Raw genomic sequence first — 19,224 nt, 5'->3', positions numbered from 1 at the left:
AAGCCGCAGGAGACGCAGGCACAGGGGCTGGGGAGAATCCTTGCTGGGCCCTCGCCGCCTCCCTCTGCTGGGTGTCTGGTGCCAGCCTCCTGCCTGGCAGAGGAACTCCAGCCCCTGCTCCCGGAAGCCCCTCCAGGCCTTCGGCTTCCCTGACTGGGCATGGGCCCCTCGTCCCCTCGGGTACGGGGCCGGTCTCCCCGCCCGCGGGCGGCGAAGTAAAGGCCCAGCGCAGCCCGCGCTCCTGCCCTGGGGCCTCGTCTTTCTCCAGGAAAACGTGGACCGCTCTCCGCCGACAGGTCTCTTCCACAGACCCCTGTCGCCTTCGCCCCCAGTCTCTTCCGGTTCTGTCTTTTCGCTGGCTCGATACGAACAAGGAAGTCGCCCCCAGCGGAGCCCCGGCTCCCCCAGGCAGAGGCGGCCCCGGGGGCGGAGTCAACGGCGGAGGCCACGCCCTCCGTGAAAGGGCGGGGCATGCAAATTCGAAATGAAAGCCCGGGAACGCCGGAAGAAGCACGGGTGTAAGATTTCCCTTTTCAAAGGCGGAGAATAAGAAATCAGCCCGAGAGTGTAAGGGCGTCAATAGCGCTGTGGACGAGACAGAGGGAATGGGGCAAGGAGCGAGGCTGGGGCTCTCACCGCGACTTGAATGTGGATGAGAGTGGGACGGTGACGGCGGGCGCGAAGGCGGCAGCATCGCTTCTCGGCCTTTTGGCTAAGATCAAGTGTAGTATCTGTTCTTATCAGTTTAATATCTGATACGTCCTCTATCCGAGGACAATATATTATAATGGATTTTTGGAGCAGGGAGATGGAATAGGAGCTTGCTCCGTCCACTCCACGCATCGACCTGGTATTGCAGTACCTCCAGGAACGGTGCACCCCCTCCGGGGATACAACGTGTTTCCTAAAAGCAGAGCGAGGTAAGAGACAGTAGCATCTGCGGGGCGGCTTGCACGCCGAGTGCCTGTGACGCGCCGGCTTGACTTAACTGCTTCCCTGAAGTACCGCGAGGGAGGTTCCTGATCTGCGGGCGGTAGGCTTATGCGGCACGCTTCCGTTTCCACCGTGACTACTGCGCTTTGGGAAGGCCACGACCTCCTCCTTTGGGGAGGTCCTTAGGATCTCAGCTTGGCAGTCGAGTGGGTGGCGACCTTTTAAAGGAATGGGATCCACCCGGAATTGAACTTCTTTCTCCTCTCTCTCTCTCTCTTCACCCCCCCCCCCGCCTCTCCTCCGTTCTCTCTTTTGGTTTCCCCCACCCCCTCCCAAGTTCTGGGGTACATGTGCAGGACGTGCAGGTTTGGAACATAGATACACGTGTGCCACGGTGCTTTGCTGCACCTATCCACCAGTCGTCTAGGTTTGAAGCCCCGCACGCGTTGGCTATTTGTCCTAATGCTCTCTCTCCCCTTGCCCCCCACGCCCCGTCAGGGCCCGGCGTGTGATGTTCCCTCCCTGTGTCCCATGTGTTCTCACTGTTCAACTCCCACTTAGGAGCGAGAACATGCGGTGTTTGGTTTTCGCTTCCTGTGTCAGTTTGCTGAGAATGAGGCCTTCCAGCTTCATCCACGTTCCCGCAGAGGACATGAACTCATCCTTTTTTATGGCTGCGTAGTAATTCCATGGTGTATACGTGCCACACTTTCTTTATCCAGCCTATCATTCATGGGCATTCGAGTTGGTTCCAAGTCTTTGCTATTGTAAATAGTGCTGCAGTAAACATACGTGTCCACGTGTCTTCCTAGTAGGAACTTCTTCCTCTTCAGCCCGCTGAGTAGCTGGCACTTTAAGGCAGGTGCCAACGCACCGGCAGCAAGCTTCCTTTTTTGCCCGGGAAAAACTGAGGTGCAGGTAGTATAAGCCATTTATCACGGAACGCACAGGAGCAGAGCTCGAGTCCAAGCATCGTGGCTCCACCCGTCATGCTTGATGCATCTTTAGGCTCCGCTCTAGGTATGCGTATCCTTTACGGGATCAGCCACCGGCAGTTGCCTTGCGACCACGATGACAAACCTCTGCCGGCTCTTTTGGGTCTCATCCCTGTATCTATTAAACGTTGCATCCCAACATAAAGATCGGAATGTTCCTTTCGCTGACCCAGTCTCTCACCCTTTCCAAACTCCAGAAATCTTGTCTGTCCTCGGAAGAACTCCCCCTGCTTCTTTCTCTAAAGGCTGTCTTCAGGCCGGGCACAGTGGGGGGATCGCTTGAGCCCAGAAGGCCGCAGTGAGGTGAGATCGCGCCATTGCACTGCAGCCCCGGCGGCAGAGCCGGAGCCCCGTCTCGAAAGAAACAAACAAAAACCAACCGACCAACCAACAAACAAACACAGACAAAGAAAGAAAGAGCCCAGGCAACCTAGTGAAAACCTGTTCGGGCTGGGGCGTATCTGTACCCCAGCTGTTCCAGAGGCTGAGGCCAGGAGGATGGGTGGACGCTGGGAGGTGGATGCTGCAGTGAGCAGTGATCGCACCACTGCACTCCAGCCTGGGTGACAGAGCCAGACCCCGTCCCAAATAAATAAACATGAAAATAGAGGAACCAGTTTGTAGAAAGCGGGAGAGGGTCCCATTGAACTTCAAGCCTTCGAGCAACAGCTGTGGCTGGACAGGTTGGACCAGCAGGCTGGAGCAGTCGCCATCTTGGCAGGGATCATTGACCCTGATCTATCGCCGGGAGGAGGAAGAGCTGATCTTACGCAGGGAGGGCAGGTGGACTATGCGTGGACTCTGGTGATCTGTTTGGGTGCCAGGTGTTACTCCCAGGGCCACCCGTAACTGTGAATGTGCAGGAACCCTGACTTGAGAAGGGCCTGGCCACGGGGGGCTTAGGCCCCTGGGGAATGAGAGTTTGGTTCCCGGTACCCAGGGAAACCACCAGCATCGGCAGAGGTGATAGCTGGGGAGGAGCGGGGATTTGGACGAGAGACACAGGATGAGTACCGGGGGCAGCCCCGTGATCAACAACTGCTGCAACAGGGGCCGTTTGTTCGACTCGCTAGTCTTCTGTGGCTCTATGCGGTACTAAAGAGCAGAAGACAGAAGATACAAAAACCACAAAAGGTAGCCGGGCGTGGTGCTGCCCGTCAATAATCCCAGCTACTCGGGAGGCTGAGACAGGAGAATCGCTTGAACCCGGGAGGCGGAAGTTTCAGCGAGCCGAGATCACGCCATTGCAGTCCAACCTGAGCGTCCGAGCGAGACTCTATCTCAGAAAATAAAGACAGAATGAAAGAGCCCGGCGCGGTGGCTTACGCCTGTAATCCCAGCGCTTTGGGAGGCCGAGGCGGGCGGATCGCCTGAGGTCAGGAGCTGGAGACCAGCCTGGCCGACATGGCGAAACCCCCTAAAAATACAAAAATGAGCCGGGCGTGGTGGCCTACGCCTGTAATCCCAGCTACCCAGGAGGCTGAGGCAGGAGAATCGCTGGAACCCGGGAGGTAGAGGCTGCAGTGAGCCGAGATCGCGCCACTGCACTCCAGCCTGGGCGACAGAGCAAGAGTTTGTCTGTCAAAAAAAAAAAAAAAAAAAAAAAAAAAAAAGCCAGGGTGAGCGGTGGCTCAAGCCTGTAATCGCAAGCAACACTTTGGGAGGCGGCAGCTGGGCGGATCACCGGAGGTCGGGAGTTGGAGACCAGCCTGACCAACATGGAGAAACCCCATGTGTACTAAAAATACAAACTTAGCCGGGCGTGGTGGCACATGCCTGTAGTCCCAGCTGCTCGGGAGGCTGAGGCAGGGGAATCGCTTGAACCCGGGAGGCGGAGGTTGCAGAGAGCCTAGATCGCGCCATTGGACTCCAGGCTGGGTAACAAGAGCGGAACCTCCGTCTGAAAAAAAAAAAAAAATTGGGAGAATTTTGCTCCCACTGCCGTCAAAATCCCATGTGTATTTCACACTTACAGCACAGCTCCGTTAGAACTGACCACATTTCCAGGGCTCCCTAGATACCTGTGGCCAGCGGCTGCCATACTGCACCGTGCTGGGCTGTAGAATGGGGATGACAAGACAGGGCGGCGGAGATTGGGTTGGCGTGAAGCGAGGGAAACACTCGGCCGCAGGACAAAACTAAAACAGCAAGGGGGCACCGAAAGACTCAGTAGTCCACATGAATATCTTGATTATGTTGTAGCCGAGATAATGTAGGGTCCACCCCTACCGGGTCTGTGGGTTTTCTCTTCGTGTGTGTGCGCGGAGACGAGAGATCGAAGAGATAAAGACAGAAGACAAAGAGATAGGAAGAAAGACAGCTGGGCCCGGGGGACCACTGCCACCAAAGCGCGGAGACAGACAGGTAGTGGCCCCGAATGCCTGGAGGCGCTGCTATTTATTGTAGTCAAGGCAAGGGGGCAGGGTAAGGAGTGCCAGTCATCTCCAGTGATCGATAGGTCACGCGAGTCACGTGTCCACTGGACAGGGGGCCTTTCCCTTTGTGGTAGCCGAGGTGGAGAGGGAGGACAGCAAACGTCAGCGTTTCTTCTATGCACTTATCAGAAAGATCGAAGACTGTGGTACTCCTACTAATTCTGCTACTGCTGTCTTCTAAGAACTTAAAAGGAGGAGCCAGGTGTACAGGCGGAACATGAAAGTGAAGAAGGAGCGTGCCCACTGAAGCACAGCATCACAGGGAGACGTTGGAGCCTCCGGATGACTGCGGGCCGGCCTGGCTAATGTCAGACCTCCCACAAGAGGTGGTGGAGCGGAGCGTTCTCTGTCTCCCCTGGAGAGAGGGAGATTCCCTTTCCCGGCCTGCTAAGTAACGGGTGCCTTCCCAGGCACTGGGGCCGCCGCTAGACCAAGGCCTGCTAAGTAACCAGGGCCTTCCCAGGCACTGGCATTACCGCTAGGCCAAGGAGCCCTCCAGCGGCCCTTCTCTGGGCGTGAATGAGGGCTCACACTCTTGTCTCCTGGTCACCTCTCACTGTGGCCCTTCAGCTCCTAACTCTGTGTGGCCTGGTTTCCCCCAAGGTAATCATAATGGAACAGAGATCATTATGGTAATAGAACAAAGAGTAATGCTACAAACTAATGATTAATAATAGTCAGATATAATCCTATCCGTTTCCTATCTCTAGTAAAACTTTTCTTATTCTAATAATTTTCTTTACTATACTGGAACAGCTTGTGCCTTCAGGCTCTTGCCTGGGCACCTGGGTGGCTTGCGGCCCACAAGATAAGATATATTGCGTTGAACTATAGTTTATGTTGATTGCTGAATGATTTAGGGCGGGGGGGTGGGCACCCTCTGAAATTCTGCCCTGGAGGAGAGGCCTCACCCTAACCCTGGCCGTGGCTAATAATAAGGCCCACCTCTTAGGGCCGTGGAGTGAAATTAAGTTTTCCAGGTAATGCGCAGTAGAGCCCTCAGCCCTCCGCTGAAGTTGCGTTAGGAAGGAGGAAGGGAGAGGTAAATGCTGAGCCCGCAGGCGGCAGTCTGTGCCTCGGAGAGAAACTTTATCCCAACCTTGCTGGGGGCCTTGACGCCCACCTTGCCCCAAGAGCACCCCGGCAGTCACCCCTGCCCTCTGGGGTCCTGCCACCCCGAGCCCGACCTTCCCCCTTTTCCCCCGCGCCGGGCCAATAGCCTCCTAACTGCGTCGTGCTCATCACGGTCTGCCGTGCTCATCACCTTTGCGTCGTTTCTTCGCTCCACAAACGTTTGCTGAGCGCCTTCCACACGCCAGGCGCCAGACTCGCGCGGGGAAACAGGGATAAGCACTGAGGAGGGGTCCCAGCCCTCAGCGATGGGATTTCAGAGCGGGAGATAAAGGGTTGCCCAGAAGGGTGGTGAGTGGAATAGCTGATATAAACAACGGGGGCGCGATGAAATACACAGGAGGGCTGCTAGTCACATACGGGGCGGGTGCCGAGGGCCCTTGACTAACGGAGGCTTCCTGGACGGGTGACACCCAAGCGGAGTCCTGACGACCTGCGTCAGAAGTAGCCAGGCGAGGAGGAGGGGAAGGGAATCCACGTCCCGAGCAGGGAGGCAGCTTTCCCTACACAGCACAGGACACGGTCCGCGCACAGAAGCCGCAGGAGACGCAGGCACAGGGGCTGGGGAGAATCCTTGCTGGGCCCTCGCCGCCTCCCTCTGCTGGGTGTCTGGTGCCAGCCTCCTGCCTGGCAGAGGAACTCCAGCCCCTGCTCCCGGAAGCCCCTCCAGGCCTTCGGCTTCCCTGACTGGGCATGGGCCCCTCGTCCCCTCGGGTACGGGGCCGGTCTCCCCGCCCGCGGGCGGCGAAGTAAAGGCCCAGCGCAGCCCGCGCTCCTGCCCTGGGGCCTCGTCTTTCTCCAGGAAAACGTGGACCGCTCTCCGCCGACAGGTCTCTTCCACAGACCCCTGTCGCCTTCGCCCCCAGTCTCTTCCGGTTCTGTCTTTTCGCTGGCTCGATACGAACAAGGAAGTCGCCCCCAGCGGAGCCCCGGCTCCCCCAGGCAGAGGCGGCCCCGGGGGCGGAGTCAACGGCGGAGGCCACGCCCTCCGTGAAAGGGCGGGGCATGCAAATTCGAAATGAAAGCCCGGGAACGCCGGAAGAAGCACGGGTGTAAGATTTCCCTTTTCAAAGGCGGAGAATAAGAAATCAGCCCGAGAGTGTAAGGGCGTCAATAGCGCTGTGGACGAGACAGAGGGAATGGGGCAAGGAGCGAGGCTGGGGCTCTCACCGCGACTTGAATGTGGATGAGAGTGGGACGGTGACGGCGGGCGCGAAGGCGGCAGCATCGCTTCTCGGCCTTTTGGCTAAGATCAAGTGTAGTATCTGTTCTTATCAGTTTAATATCTGATACGTCCTCTATCCGAGGACAATATATTAAATGGATTTTTGGAGCAGGGAGATGGAATAGGAGCTTGCTCCGTCCACTCCACGCATCGACCTGGTATTGCAGTACCTCCAGGAACGGTGCACCCCCTCCGGGGATACAACGTGTTTCCTAAAAGCAGAGCGAGGTAAGAGACAGTAGCATCTGCGGGGCGGCTTGCACGCCGAGTGCCTGTGACGCGCCGGCTTGACTTAACTGCTTCCCTGAAGTACCGCGAGGGAGGTTCCTGATCTGCGGGCGGTAGGCTTATGCGGCACGCTTCCGTTTCCACCGTGACTACTGCGCTTTGGGAAGGCCACGACCTCCTCCTTTGGGGAGGTCCTTAGGATCTCAGCTTGGCAGTCGAGTGGGTGGCGACCTTTTAAAGGAATGGGATCCACCCGGAATTGAACTTCTTTCTCCTCTCTCTCTCTCTCTTCACCCCCCCCCCCCGCCTCTCCTCCGTTCTCTCTTTTGGTTTCCCCCACCCCCTCCCAAGTTCTGGGGTACATGTGCAGGACGTGCAGGTTTGGAACATAGATACACGTGTGCCACGGTGCTTTGCTGCACCTATCCACCAGTCGTCTAGGTTTGAAGCCCCGCACGCGTTGGCTATTTGTCCTAATGCTCTCTCTCCCCTTGCCCCCCACGCCCCGTCAGGGCCCGGCGTGTGATGTTCCCCTCCCTGTGTCCCATGTGTTCTCACTGTTCAACTCCCACTTAGGAGCGAGAACATGCGGTGTTTGGTTTTCGCTTCCTGTGTCAGTTTGCTGAGAATGAGGCCTTCCAGCTTCATCCACGTTCCCGCAGAGGACATGAACTCATCCTTTTTTATGGCTGCGTAGTAATTCCATGGTGTATACGTGCCACACTTTCTTTATCCAGCCCATCATTCATGGGCATTCGAGTTGGTTCCAAGTCTTTGCTATTGTAAATAGTGCTGCAGTAAACATACGTGTCCACGTGTCTTCCTAGTAGGAACTTCTTCCTCTTCAGCCCGCTGAGTAGCTGGCACTTTAAGGCAGGTGCCAACGCACCGGCAGCAAGCTTCCTTTTTTGCCCGGGAAAAACTGAGGTGCAGGTAGTATAAGCCATTTATCACGGAACGCACAGGAGCAGAGCTCGAGTCCAAGCATCGTGGCTCCACCCGTCATGCTTGATGCATCTTTAGGCTCCGCTCTAGGTATGCGTATCCTTTACGGGATCAGCCACCGGCAGTTGCCTTGCGACCACGATGACAAACCTCTGCCGGCTCTTTTGGGTCTCATCCCTGTATCTATTATACGTTGCATCCCAACATAAAGATCGGAATGTTCCTTTCGCTGACCCAGTCTCTCACCCTTTCCAAACTCCAGAAATCTTGTCTGTCCTCGGAAGAACTCCCCCTGCTTCTTTCTCTAAAGGCTGTCTTCAGGCCGGGCACAGTGGGGGGATCGCTTGAGCCCAGAAGGCCGCAGTGAGGTGAGATCGCGCCATTGCACTGCAGCCCCGGCGGCAGAGCCGGAGCCCCGTCTCGAAAGAAACAAACAAAAACCAACCGACCAACCAACAAACAAACACAGACAAAGAAAGAAAGAGCCCAGGCAACCTAGTGAAAACCTGTTCGGGCTGGGGCGTATCTGTACCCCAGCTGTTCCAGAGGCTGAGGCCAGGAGGATGGGTGGACGCTGGGAGGTGGATGCTGCAGTGAGCAGTGATCGCACCACTGCACTCCAGCCTGGGTGACAGAGCCAGACCCCGTCCCAAATAAATAAACATGAAAATAGAGGAACCAGTTTGTAGAAAGCGGGAGAGGGTCCCATTGAACTTCAAGCCTTCGAGCAACAGCTGTGGCTGGACAGGTTGGACCAGCAGGCTGGAGCAGTCGCCATCTTGGCAGGGATCATTGACCCTGATCTATCGCCGGGAGGAGGAAGAGCTGATCTTACGCAGGGAGGGCAGGTGGACTATGCGTGGACTCTGGTGATCTGTTTGGGTGCCAGGTGTTACTCCCAGGGCCACCCGTAACTGTGAATGTGCAGGAACCCTGACTTGAGAAGGGCCTGGCCACGGGGGGCTTAGGCCCCTGGGGAATGAGAGTTTGGTTCCCGGTACCCAGGGAAACCACCAGCATCGGCAGAGGTGATAGCTGGGGAGGAGCGGGGATTTGGACGAGAGACACAGGATGAGTACCGGGGGCAGCCCCGTGATCAACAACTGCTGCAACAGGGGCCGTTTGTTCGACTCGCTAGTCTTCTGTGGCTCTATGCGGTACTAAAGAGCAGAAGACAGAAGATACAAAAACCACAAAAGGTAGCCGGGCGTGGTGCTGCCCGTCAATAATCCCAGCTACTCGGGAGGCTGAGACAGGAGAATCGCTTGAACCCGGGAGGCGGAAGTTTCAGCGAGCCGAGATCACGCCATTGCAGTCCAACCTGAGCGTCCGAGCGAGACTCTATCTCAGAAAATAAAGACAGAATGAAAGAGCCCGGCGCGGTGGCTTACGCCTGTAATCCCAGCGCTTTGGGAGGCCGAGGCGGGCGGATCGCCTGAGGTCAGGAGCTGGAGACCAGCCTGGCCGACATGGCGAAACCCCCTAAAAATACAAAAATGAGCCGGGCGTGGTGGCCTACGCCTGTAATCCCAGCTACCCAGGAGGCTGAGGCAGGAGAATCGCTGGAACCCGGGAGGTAGAGGCTGCAGTGAGCCGCGATCGCGCCACTGCACTCCAGCCTGGGCGACAGAGCAAGAGTTTGTCTGTCAAAAAAAAAAAAAAAAAAAAAAAAAAAAAAGCCAGGGTGAGCGGTGGCTCAAGCCTGTAATCGCAAGCAACACTTTGGGAGGCGGCAGCTGGGCGGATCACCGGAGGTCGGGAGTTGGAGACCAGCCTGACCAACATGGAGAAACCCCATGTGTACTAAAAATACAAACTTAGCCGGGCGTGGTGGCACATGCCTGTAGTCCCAGCTGCTCGGGAGGCTGAGGCAGGGGAATCGCTTGAACCCGGGAGGCGGAGGTTGCAGAGAGCCTAGATCGCGCCATTGGACTCCAGGCTGGGTAACAAGAGCGGAACCTCCGTCTGAAAAAAAAAAAAAAATTGGGAGAATTTTGCTCCCACTGCCGTCAAAATCCCATGTGTATTTCACACTTACAGCACAGCTCCGTTAGAACTGACCACATTTCCAGGGCTCCCTAGATACCTGTGGCCAGCGGCTGCCATACTGCACCGTGCTGGGCTGTAGAATGGGGATGACAAGACAGGGCGGCGGAGATTGGGTTGGCGTGAAGCGAGGGAAACACTCGGCCGCAGGACAAAACTAAAACAGCAAGGGGGCACCGAAAGACTCAGTAGTCCACATGAATATCTTGATTATGTTGTAGCCGAGATAATGTAGGGTCCACCCCTACCGGGTCTGTGGGTTTTCTCTTCGTGTGTGTGCGCGGAGACGAGAGATCGAAGAGATAAAGACAGAAGACAAAGAGATAGGAAGAAAGACAGCTGGGCCCGGGGGACCACTGCCACCAAAGCGCGGAGACAGACAGGTAGTGGCCCCGAATGCCTGGAGGCGCTGCTATTTATTGTAGTCAAGGCAAGGGGGCAGGGTAAGGAGTGCCAGTCATCTCCAGTGATCGATAGGTCACGCGAGTCACGTGTCCACTGGACAGGGGGCCTTTCCCTTTGTGGTAGCCGAGGTGGAGAGGGAGGACAGCAAACGTCAGCGTTTCTTCTATGCACTTATCAGAAAGATCGAAGACTGTGGTACTCCTACTAATTCTGCTACTGCTGTCTTCTAAGAACTTAAAAGGAGGAGCCAGGTGTACAGGCGGAACATGAAAGTGAAGAAGGAGCGTGCCCACTGAAGCACAGCATCACAGGGAGACGTTGGAGCCTCCGGATGACTGCGGGCCGGCCTGGCTAATGTCAGACCTCCCACAAGAGGTGGTGGAGCGGAGCGTTCTCTGTCTCCCCTGGAGAGAGGGAGATTCCCTTTCCCGGCCTGCTAAGTAACGGGTGCCTTCCCAGGCACTGGGGCCGCCGCTAGACCAAGGCCTGCTAAGTAACCAGGGCCTTCCCAGGCACTGGCATTACCGCTAGGCCAAGGAGCCCTCCAGCGGCCCTTCTCTGGGCGTGAATGAGGGCTCACACTCTTGTCTCCTGGTCACCTCTCACTGTGGCCCTTCAGCTCCTAACTCTGTGTGGCCTGGTTTCCCCCAAGGTAATCATAATGGAACAGAGATCATTATGGTAATAGAACAAAGAGTAATGCTACAAACTAATGATTAATAATAGTCAGATATAATCCTATCCGTTTCCTATCTCTAGTAAAACTTTTCTTATTCTAATAATTTTCTTTACTATACTGGAACAGCTTGTGCCTTCAGGCTCTTGCCTGGGCACCTGGGTGGCTTGCGGCCCACAAGATAAGATATATTGCGTTGAACTATAGTTTATGTTGATTGCTGAATGATTTAGGGCGGGGGGGTGGGCACCCTCTGAAATTCTGCCCTGGAGGAGAGGCCTCACCCTAACCCTGGCCGTGGCTAATAATAAGGCCCACCTCTTAGGGCCGTGGAGTGAAATTAAGTTTTCCAGGTAATGCGCAGTAGAGCCCTCAGCCCTCCGCTGAAGTTGCGTTAGGAAGGAGGAAGGGAGAGGTAAATGCTGAGCCCGCAGGCGGCAGTCTGTGCCTCGGAGAGAAACTTTATCCCAACCTTGCTGGGGGCCTTGACGCCCACCTTGCCCCAAGAGCACCCCGGCAGTCACCCCTGCCCTCTGGGGTCCTGCCACCCCGAGCCCGACCTTCCCCCTTTTCCCCCGCGCCGGGCCAATAGCCTCCTAACTGCGTCGTGCTCATCACGGTCTGCCGTGCTCATCACCTTTGCGTCGTTTCTTCGCTCCACAAACGTTTGCTGAGCGCCTTCCACACGCCAGGCGCCAGACTCGCGCGGGGAAACAGGGATAAGCACTGAGGAGGGGTCCCAGCCCTCAGCGATGGGATTTCAGAGCGGGAGATAGAGGGTTGCCCAGAAGGGTGGTGAGTGGAATAGCTGATATAAACAACGGGGGCGCGATGAAATACACAGGAGGGCTGCTAGTCACATACGGGGCGGGTGCCGAGGGCCCTTGACTAAGGGAGGCTTCCTGGACGGGTGACACCCAAGCGGAGTCCTGACGACCTGCGTCAGAAGTAGCCAGGCGAGGAGGAGGGGAAGGGAATCCACGTCCCGAGCAGGGAGGCAGCTTTCCCTACACAGCACAGGACACGGTCCGCGCACAGAAGCCGCAGGAGACGCAGGCACAGGGGCTGGGGAGAATCCTTGCTGGGCCCTCGCCGCCTCCCTCTGCTGGGTGTCTGGTGCCAGCCTCCTGCCTGGCAGAGGAACTCCAGCCCCTGCTCCCGGAAGCCCCTCCAGGCCTTCGGCTTCCCTGACTGGGCATGGGCCCCTCGTCCCCTCGGGTACGGGGCCGGTCTCCCCGCCCGCGGGCGGCGAAGTAAAGGCCCAGCGCAGCCCGCGCTCCTGCCCTGGGGCCTCGTCTTTCTCCAGGAAAACGTGGACCGCTCTCCGCCGACAGGTCTCTTCCACAGACCCCTGTCGCCTTCGCCCCCAGTCTCTTCCGGTTCTGTCTTTTCGCTGGCTCGATACGAACAAGGAAGTCGCCCCCAGCGGAGCCCCGGCTCCCCCAGGCAGAGGCGGCCCCGGGGGCGGAGTCAACGGCGGAGGCCACGCCCTCCGTGAAAGGGCGGGGCATGCAAATTCGAAATGAAAGCCCGGGAACGCCGGAAGAAGCACGGGTGTAAGATTTCCCTTTTCAAAGGCGGAGAATAAGAAATCAGCCCGAGAGTGTAAGGGCGTCAATAGCGCTGTGGACGAGACAGAGGGAATGGGGCAAGGAGCGAGGCTGGGGCTCTCACCGCGACTTGAATGTGGATGAGAGTGGGACGGTGACGGCGGGCGCGAAGGCGGCAGCATCGCTTCTCGGCCTTTTGGCTAAGATCAAGTGTAGTATCTGTTCTTATCAGTTTAATATCTGATACGTCCTCTATCCGAGGACAATATATTAAATGGATTTTTGGAGCAGGGAGATGGAATAGGAGCTTGCTCCGTCCACTCCACGCATCGACCTGGTATTGCAGTACCTCCAGGAACGGTGCACCCCCTCCGGGGATACAACGTGTTTCCTAAAAGCAGAGCGAGGTAAGAGACAGTAGCATCTGCGGGGCGGCTTGCACGCCGAGTGCCTGTGACGCGCCGGCTTGACTTAACTGCTTCCCTGAAGTACCGCGAGGGAGGTTCCTGATCTGCGGGCGGTAGGCTTATGCGGCACGCTTCCGTTTCCACCGTGACTACTGCGCTTTGGGAAGGCCACGACCTCCTCCTTTGGGGAGGTCCTTAGGATCTCAGCTTGGCAGTCGAGTGGGTGGCGACCTTTTAAAGGAATGGGATCCACCCGGAATTGAACTTCTTTCTCCTCTCTCTCTCTCTCTCTCTCTCTCTCTCTCTCTCTCTCTCTCTCTTCACCCCCCCCCCGCCTCTCCTCCGTTCTCTCTTTTGGTTTCCCCCACCCCCTCCCAAGTTCTGGGGTACATGTGCAGGACGTGCAGGTTTGGAACATAGATACACGTGTGCCACGGTGCTTTGCTGCACCTATCCACCAGTCGTCTAGGTTTGAAGCCCCGCACGCGTTGGCTATTTGTCCTAATGCTCTCTCTCCCCTTGCCCCCCACGCCCCGTCAGGGCCCGGCGTGTGATGTTCCCCTCCCTGTGTCCCATGTGTTCTCACTGTTCAACTCCCACTTAGGAGCGAGAACATGCGGTGTTTGGTTTTCGCTTCCTGTGTCAGTTTGCTGAGAATGAGGCCTTCCAGCTTCATCCACGTTCCCGCAGAGGACATGAACTCATCCTTTTTTATGGCTGCGTAGTAATTCCATGGTGTATACGTGCCACACTTTCTTTATCCAGCCTATCATTCATGGGCATTCGAGTTGGTTCCAAGTCTTTGCTATTGTAAATAGTGCTGCAGTAAACATACGTGTCCACGTGTCTTCCTAGTAGGAACTTCTTCCTCTTCAGCCCGCTGAGTAGCTGGCACTTTAAGGCAGGTGCCAACGCACCGGCAGCAAGCTTCCTTTTTTGCCCGGGAAAAACTGAGGTGCAGGTAGTATAAGCCATTTATCACGGAACGCACAGGAGCAGAGCTCGAGTCCAAGCATCGTGGCTCCACCCGTCATGCTTGATGCATCTTTAGGCTCCGCTCTAGGTATGCGTATCCTTTACGGGATCAGCCACCGGCAGTTGCCTTGCGACCACGATGACAAACCTCTGCCGGCTCTTTTGGGTCTCATCCCTGTATCTATTAAACGTTGCATCCCAACATAAAGATCGGAATGTTCCTTTCGCTGACCCAGTCTCTCACCCTTTCCAAACTCCAGAAATCTTGTCTGTCCTCGGAAGAACTCCCCCTGCTTCTTTCTCTAAAGGCTGTCTTCAGGCCGGGCACAGTGGGGGGATCGCTTGAGCCCAGAAGGCCGCAGTGAGGTGAGATCGCGCCATTGCACTGCAGCCCCGGCGGCAGAGCCGGAGCCCCGTCTCGAAAGAAACAAACAAAAACCAACCGACCAACCAACAAACAAACACAGACAAAGAAAGAAAGAGCCCAGGCAACCTAGTGAAAACCTGTTCGGGCTGGGGCGTATCTGTACCCCAGCTGTTCCAGAGGCTGAGGCCAGGAGGATGGGTGGACGCTGGGAGGTGGATGCTGCAGTGAGCAGTGATCGCACCACTGCACTCCAGCCTGGGTGACAGAGCCAGACCCCGTCCCAAATAAATAAACATGAAAATAGAGGAACCAGTTTGTAGAAAGCGGGAGAGGGTCCCATTGAACTTCAAGCCTTCGAGCAACAGCTGTGGCTGGACAGGTTGGACCAGCAGGCTGGAGCAGTCGCCATCTTGGCAGGGATCATTGACCCTGATCTATCGCCGGGAGGAGGAAGAGCTGATCTTACGCAGGGAGGGCAGGTGGACTATGCGTGGACTCTGGTGATCTGTTTGGGTGCCAGGTGTTACTCCCAGGGCCACCCGTAACTGTGAATGTGCAGGAACCCTGACTTGAGAAGGGCCTGGCCACGGGGGGCTTAGGCCCCTGGGGAATGAGAGTTTGGTTCCCGGTACCCAGGGAAACCACCAGCATCGGCAGAGGTGATAGCTGGGGAGGAGCGGGGATTTGGACGAGAGACACAGGATGAGTACCGGGGGCAGCCCCGTGATCAACAACTGCTGCAACAGGGGCCGTTTGTTCGACTCGCTAGTCTTCTGTGGCTCTATGCGGTACTAAAGAGCAGAAGACAGAAGATACAAAAACCACAAAAGGTAGCCGGGCGTGGTGCTGCCCGTCAATAATCCCAGCTACTCGGGAGGCTGAGACAGGAGAATCGCTTGAACCCGGGAGGCGGAAGTTTCAGCGAGCCGAGATCACGCCATTGCAGTCCAACCTGAGCGTCCGAGCGAGACTCTATCTCAGAAAATAAAGACAGAATGAAAGAGCCCGGCGCGGTGGCTTACGCCTGTAATCCCAGCGCTTTGGGAGGCCGAGGCGGGCGGATCGCCTGAGGTCAGGAGCTGGAGACCAGCCTGGCCGACATGGCGAAACCCCCTAAAAATACAAAAATGAGCCGGGCGTGGTGGCCTACGCCTGTAATCCCAGCTACCCAGGAGGCTGAGGCAGGAGAATCGCTGGAACCCGGGAGGTAGAGGCTGCAGTGAGCCGAGATCGCGCCACTGCACTCCAGCCTGGGCGACAGAGCAAGAGTTTGTCTGTCAAAAAAAAAAAAAAAAAAAAAAAAAAAAAGCCAGGGTGAGCGGTGGCTCAAGCCTGTAATCGCAAGCAACACTTTGGGAGGCGGCAGCTGGGCGGATCACCGGAGGTCGGGAGTTGGAGACCAGCCTGACCAACATGGAGAAACCCCATGTGTACTAAAAATACAAACTTAGCCGGGCGTGGTGGCACATGCCTGTAGTCCCAGCTGCTCGGGAGGCTGAGGCAGGGGAATCGCTTGAACCCGGGAGGCGGAGGTTGCAGAGAGCCTAGATCGCGCCATTGGACTCCAGGCTGGGTAACAAGAGCGGAACCTCCGTCTGAAAAAAAAAAAAAAATTGGGAGAATTTTGCTCCCACTGCCGTCAAAATCCCATGTGTATTTCACACTTACAGCACAGCTCCGTTAGAACTGACCACATTTCCAGGGCTCCCTAGATACCTGTGGCCAGCGGCTGCCATACTGCACCGTGCTGGGCTGTAGAATGGGGATGACAAGACAGGGCGGCGGAGATTGGGTTGGCGTGAAGCGAGGGAAACACTCGGCCGCAGGACAAAACTAAAACAGCAAGGGGGCACCGAAAGACTCAGTAGTCCACATGAATATCTTGATTATGTTGTAGCCGAGATAATGTAGGGTCCACCCCTACCGGGTCTGTGGGTTTTCTCTTCGTGTGTGTGCGCGGAGACGAGAGATCGAAGAGATAAAGACAGAAGACAAAGAGATAGGAAGAAAGACAGCTGGGCCCGGGGGACCACTGCCACCAAAGCGCGGAGACAGACAGGTAGTGGCCCCGAATGCCTGGAGGCGCTGCTATTTATTGTAGTCAAGGCAAGGGGGCAGGGTAAGGAGTGCCAGTCATCTCCAGTGATCGATAGGTCACGCGAGTCACGTGTCCACTGGACAGGGGGCCTTTCCCTTTGTGGTAGCCGAGGTGGAGAGGGAGGACAGCAAACGTCAGCGTTTCTTCTATGCACTTATCAGAAAGATCGAAGACTGTGGTACTCCTACTAATTCTGCTACTGCTGTCTTCTAAGAACTTAAAAGGAGGAGCCAGGTGTACAGGCGGAACATGAAAGTGAAGAAGGAGCGTGCCCACTGAAGCACAGCATCACAGGGAGACGTTGGAGCCTCCGGATGACTGCGGGCCGGCCTGGCTAATGTCAGACCTCCCACAAGAGGTGGTGGAGCGGAGCGTTCTCTGTCTCCCCTGGAGAGAGGGAGATTCCCTTTCCCGGCCTGCTAAGTAACGGGTGCCTTCCCAGGCACTGGGGCCGCCGCTAGACCAAGGCCTGCTAAGTAACCAGGGCCTTCCCAGGCACTGGCATTACCGCTAGGCCAAGGAGCCCTCCAGCGGCCCTTCTCTGGGCGTGAATGAGGGCTCACACTCTTGTCTCCTGGTCACCTCTCACTGTGGCCCTTCAGCTCCTAACTCTGTGTGGCCTGGTTTCCCCCAAGGTAATCATAATGGAACAGAGATCATTATGGTAATAGAACAAAGAGTAATGCTACAAACTAATGATTAATAATAGTCAGATATAATCCTATCCGTTTCCTATCTCTAGTAAAACTTTTCTTATTCTAATAATTTTCTTTACTATACTGGAACAGCTTGTGCCTTCAGTCTCTTGCCTTGGCATCTGGATGGCTTTCTGAAGGCTGCAGCCCTGCAGGGCCTGTAGGTTTTTCTGTTTGTGTGCGGAGAAAATAGATCATGGAAATAAAAACACAGGACAAAGAGATAGAAGAAAAGACAGCTGGGCCCACGGGAACACTACCACGAAAACTCGGACACCGGTAGTGGCCCTGAAGGCCTAGCTACGCTGTTATTTATTGTATACAATGCAAGGGGGCAGGGTTAGGAGTGCGAATCATGTCCAATGATAGGTAAGGGCACGTGAGTCATGCGTCCACTGCACAGGCGGCCCTTCCCTGTTTGGTAGCCGAGGCAGAGACAGAGAGGGGAGAGCTTACGTCATTATTTCTTCTTTGCATTTCTTGGAAAGATCAAAGACTCTAATACTTTCACTAATTGTGCTGCTGCTATCCAGAAGGCGGGGCCATGTGCACAGAGCTGAAAATGAAAGTGGACCAGGACCACTGAAGCAGAGCATCACAGGGAGACGTTTAGGCCTCTGGATGTCTGCAGGCATGGTTGCAGGCGGGTCTGACTTATGTCAGTCCTTCCACAAGAGGTGGTGGAGCAGAGTCTTCTCTAACTCCCGCAGGGAAAGGCAGAGTCCCTTTCCTGGTCTGCTAAGTAACGGGTGCCTTCCCAGACACTGGGGTTACCGGTTGACCAAGGAGCCCTCCTAGTGGCCCTGCCCGGGCATGACAGAGGGCTCACACTCTTGTCTTCTGGTCACTTCTCACCATGTTCCTTCAGCTCCTATCTCTGTATGGCCTAGTTTTTCCTAGGTTATAATTGTAGAACAGAGATTATTATATTGGAATAAAGAGTAATGCTACAAACTAATGATTAATAATATTCACATATAATCACATACAATCCTATGTATATTCTATTTCTAGTATGACTATTCTTATTCTAAATATTTTCTTTATTATACTGAAACAGCTCGTGCTCTCCGTCTCTTGCCTCGGCACATCGATGGCTTACCACCCACATCTCCCCCCTTTTTATTGACTAGGATCATCATTGCCATCATTGCTTGTCGTTGACTTGGGACTTGTCCTCGGCCTCCTTGGAGACATCTGCAGACTAAAAGTAGACAACATAAACATACCAGTATTAATAATGCCAATGACAACAATGATCCTCCGAGGGGTTTGATCCATTTAAAGGGATTAAGATCAGATAATCCTTTAGTTATTCCTTCAAAACTGCCCAAGCCAGGAGCAGTAGTTAAATGAGCCTGTGAGGCCTCAAAAACGTGTTCTTTAAGTTTTGAAATATCTAAGGTTAAGTTGCCATCCCAGGCTTTTAAATGTCTTGAGACTTCTTCCCCGCTTTGTTGATCTTTATTATAAACATAAGGTCTTATGCAATAATCAGAAGTATTCCAATCGCACTGTAATTGCATATGGTGTTCCAGATTCATAACTCTATCTCCCAGTCAGATTACACTCTGGTGGAGATAATTAATTTGAATAGCCAATTTTTGATCAACTTGAGCATGAGAATTTCAGAGTTTGGTGGAGTTTTTTTTGCCATGCTTCCACATATTGAGCGGTTTGAACAGAGTTGTGGATAGCAACTCCAGCGGTTGCCACTGTTGCAGTAATGGCAATTAGTCCTGCAATGACTGCAATAAGAGTAAAAATGAATCTCTTGGTTGTTTTGAGGATACCCTTAAGAACTTCACTGACTATGTGTATAGAGGGGGAAGACTCCCATGGATGATGTAAAGAAATGATATCCATACCCCCTTCCTAGCCCTTATCAAAAGAATACTTGTTCTGGGATTAAAAGTAGCATCGATACACGTGAACAGCTTACAATCATTACATTCTGTAGTTTGTGTATTGGGAATAATAATTATAACTCCAACTAGCAGCATGTAAGGGGATTTGACACAGCTCCTGATATGTATCACCTGTCCTGACATCAAGGTGATCTTGAATATGAGTGTCTTGGTATTAGTAGGAGAGATTTGATAGGTAGCATTCC

The 19,224-nt window shown here is 55.0% G+C and overlaps 1 long non-coding RNA gene and 3 other non-coding genes across 5 annotated transcripts in view; 3 read left to right on the top strand and 1 right to left on the bottom strand.

The window, feature by feature from the left end:
- The window catches only part of LOC117976474 (uncharacterized), a 190,879-nt gene that overhangs the window by 104,539 nt on the left and 67,116 nt on the right, over nt 1-19,224 (bottom strand). For both annotated transcript variants that reach the window (XR_010110633.1, XR_010110634.1), the window contains one exon: nt 1-19,224. This exon is cut by the window's left edge and continues 104,539 nt beyond it; it is cut by the window's right edge and continues 13,419 nt beyond it. This is a non-coding gene — a long non-coding RNA (uncharacterized LOC117976474).
- Nucleotides 693-884, top strand: LOC129394538 (U2 spliceosomal RNA). Its single transcript, XR_008621824.2, has one exon. It is a non-coding gene; the product is annotated as a U2 spliceosomal RNA (small nuclear RNA).
- On the top strand, nt 6,721-6,911 carry LOC129394537 (U2 spliceosomal RNA). The gene has a single exon (XR_008621823.1). It is a non-coding gene; the product is annotated as a U2 spliceosomal RNA (small nuclear RNA).
- LOC117976725 (U2 spliceosomal RNA) lies at nt 12,750-12,940 on the top strand. The gene has a single exon (XR_004667462.3). It is a non-coding gene; the product is annotated as a U2 spliceosomal RNA (small nuclear RNA).

The sequence above is a fragment of the Pan paniscus genome, chromosome 19, assembly GCF_029289425.2.
Source record: "Pan paniscus chromosome 19, NHGRI_mPanPan1-v2.0_pri, whole genome shotgun sequence".
Classification (NCBI taxonomy): domain Eukaryota; kingdom Metazoa; phylum Chordata; class Mammalia; order Primates; family Hominidae; genus Pan; species Pan paniscus.
The sequence above is the reverse complement of the archived record's forward strand: the minus strand, read 5'-3'. Positions and strand labels throughout refer to the sequence as shown.